We start from the raw sequence: 3,165 nt of genomic DNA, 5'->3' as shown, positions 1-3,165 counted from the left end.
CTCCATTCCAGAAAGATTATTTTACCAGATATAAAATTCATTTTTTTAATTTGCATTTTGAGTTTGTTTCTTATTTTGATTGAAACTGCTGAGAGTCCACTTTTCCCTACCTACAATGGTTCTGTTTCACTTTTCTGTTAAAATGTGTTCAAAAGTGTTAAGCCATATAAAGAGGATTCCTCCAAGGTGCTTTCCATAAGTATTCCTTTTTTTTGCATATGGAGTGAAAGTATTGTTCCTAAGAAATAGGAAAATATACCTCTCATTTGTTAATGCAATTAAAAATGAGCAGTGCTACACCAAAATTTCCACCCCAAGTTTCGAAGATGAGCAAAATGAAAGCCCCAAACTTCTACCATGAGAGAAAATCCTCTTTGCCAAGTTTAAGATAAACAGTCCTGGGAATACAAAAAATCAAACATGTTGATGTACTGGAACCAACTGTACCAGGCGCACTCCTAACATTGGGAACATGCATTTCAAGCAAAACAATGGTAACATGGAGTGCTAAAGTAATCAAAAACTGGTGAATCTCTGAGAATGGAAAATTGGAGAAAAACATCATCATTAAAGCTTTTCTCTCAGGGAAGTAGATTAGAAGGTCTGTCAAAAGTACAGCAAAGAGAGCCCTGGCTGGATAGTTCAATTGGGGAGAGTATTGTCCCAATATGGCAAAGGTGCAGGCTCAATCCTCAGGGCACACACAAGAATCAACCAAGGAATGTATAAATGGGATAAGAAATTCTCTCTCTAGTCAATTTTTTCAAAATAATGTTTAAAAATAAAGCAACTAATGAATGCATAAATAAGTGGAACAACAAATCGATGTTTCTCTCTCTCTCTTCTTTTCTCTAAAATCAGTCAATTAAAAAAATTAGTCCTGGCTGGTGTGACTCAGTGGATTTAGCACCGGCCTGCAGACTGAAAGTCTCTGGTTCAATTCCCAGCCAGGGCACATGCCTGGGAATGGTGGGCCAGGTCCCCAGCTGGGGACATGCAAGAAGCAATAGATTGATGTTTCTCCTGCACATCAATGTCTCTCTCCCTCTTTTTCTGCTTCCTTTGCCTTCTCTCTAAAAATAGATAAATAAATGAAATTTAAAAGTACAGTATGCATAACTTCACAGTCAAGACAACATCATGTCAAAAGTATTTACTATAATCTTGTATTCTATCAGATGCCACTTTGTCATAAAAAATGAGGTACCCAAAGACTGCTGATATAAAATACATGAGAAGAAGTAAAGCAATTGCTGTATTGGTTTCACTCCACATTCTTTTCTTTGAAGGGCTTTGAAGTTCACTGTACATGGGCAACATTGATGTACGGCACAGAAATGAAAAGGCCATGGTTGGCATAGCATAAGCACTCTCTTTGGAGAGATGAAAGAGCTTTGGTTTATAATCATCTGTACTATTTAAAATCTGGAAGTACTGCTCTATACAATTTAATGTCAGAGGACAAGGGATGGGCCATTTTTAAAATTATTATCACAAGAGCAAAGAACACCATAAAAATGATAAACTACTTGGGTAGCCAAGAAAACCTATTTTAGGAAGAGGTGCAAGAGAGAACACAATGAAAACGCAATTGATTATTAGTGTGTTTGTCCATCAAGATACCAAGATCCACTATAGTCTCCAGATAAAAATTCTGAAATAGCAGTAGAAAGCTGTTTTAATAATTAAAAGATAAGGTGACATAGCTCCAGTATTCTGAATTATTATGCCACCTGCTACCACCACCCTTCCAGACAATCCAAATGCAAAGACTCCAAGATATTCATAAGACATCATACTTTCTGAATACATGGATAAACAGGAGATAAACTAAGAGAGAAGACAGGAGCCCTGGCTGGGTGGTTCAGTTGGTTGGAGCATCATCCTCTAGACCAAAAAGGTGGCAGGTTCGATCCCTGGTCAGGGCACACACCTAGGTTGCAGATTTTCATCCTCAGTAGGGGTGCATATTGGGGGTAACCAATCAATGTTTTCCTCTCATATCAATGTTTCTCTCTCTCTCCTCTCCCCCCCTCTTTTCTCCCTTCCTTTCTCTCTACTATTAATAAATATACTCATATATCCTCAGGTGACAATTTTTTAAAAAGGAAAGAAAAAACGAAGCCAGGAGAGCAACTATCAGCAGCAAGAAAGAAATCAAGGGATACCTGTTTGAGGCATAAAATAAGCTAAGCCAAGGATGCCACTTCCCATGATGGCCTTCATCAAATGAAATACTGAGAAACTAAATGAAACACCTGGGGATCTGTGTCTGTGAAGTTCATTGCTTAGCAACAGGCTCAACTCTTCTACCTCCATTTTCTCAGGCTGCTGGGAAGAGACATACAAGCTGGAATCAACATTGGTGATCTCCCAGGGCACTTTCATGGCTGCTTGCTGATGGACTACCAGGTCCACCTGCAAGCTGCTAACCCTGTCCTCCCATCATTAGCCGTGCCAGAGGCAGAGTGGTGGGCCCAGCCCTTCTGGTTACTGTCCCTCACCAGAGCAGGGAAGCAACATAAAATTCTTGTTTGATAGTGGTTATCTTTTTGTCAGGACTTTATGTCATTCCATTGCCTTCTGGCCTCCATGGTTCCTGAGGAGAAATCCATTGTTAATCTTGTTGAAGATCCCTGAACATGACAAGTCACTTCTCTCTTTCTGCTTTCAAAACTCTCTTGTCTTCGGGTTTCAACAATCTGACTTCTAAGTGTCTTAGGGTAGATCTCTTTGAGTTTATTGTTTATGGGGTTTATTGAGTTTCTTGGACATGTACATTCAAGTATTTCTTCAGATTTGGGGAGATTTTAGCCATTAATTATTCTTCCCCTCTCTATCACTCTCCTGCTAGGACTCCTGTACTGTGTACCTTAGTATATTTAATTATATCTCATATATCCTCCATGCTCTGTTCATTTTACTTCATTCTTATTCCTTTCTGCTCCTCAGACTGAATAATTTCAGTTGTCTTATCTCAAGTTTGTTGATTCATTTTTTTTGCCTGCTCAAATCTGCTGTTTAAGCACTCTAGTAAGTCTTTCATTTCAGTTATCATATTTCTCACTTCCCAAATTTCTCTTTGGTTCTTTTATATAATTTCTACCCCTTTGCTGGTATTCTCATTTTGTTCCTTCATTGTTTTTTATAAAAATATTTATTAAT

The 3,165-nt window shown here is 38.4% G+C and overlaps 1 pseudogene; it reads right to left on the bottom strand.

The window, feature by feature from the left end:
- Positions 1-352: 352 nt before the first annotated feature.
- LOC118995579 (probable sodium-coupled neutral amino acid transporter 6) lies at positions 353-2,388 on the bottom strand (annotated as a pseudogene).
- Between the last annotated feature and the right edge of the window lie 777 nt (positions 2,389-3,165).

This window comes from Sturnira hondurensis, unplaced genomic scaffold, assembly GCF_014824575.4.
Source record: "Sturnira hondurensis isolate 20B ecotype Veracruz unplaced genomic scaffold, ASM1482457v3 Scaffold0010128, whole genome shotgun sequence".
NCBI lineage: Eukaryota > Metazoa > Chordata > Mammalia > Chiroptera > Phyllostomidae > Sturnira > Sturnira hondurensis.
This window is presented reverse-complemented; position numbering and strand designations above follow the sequence as displayed.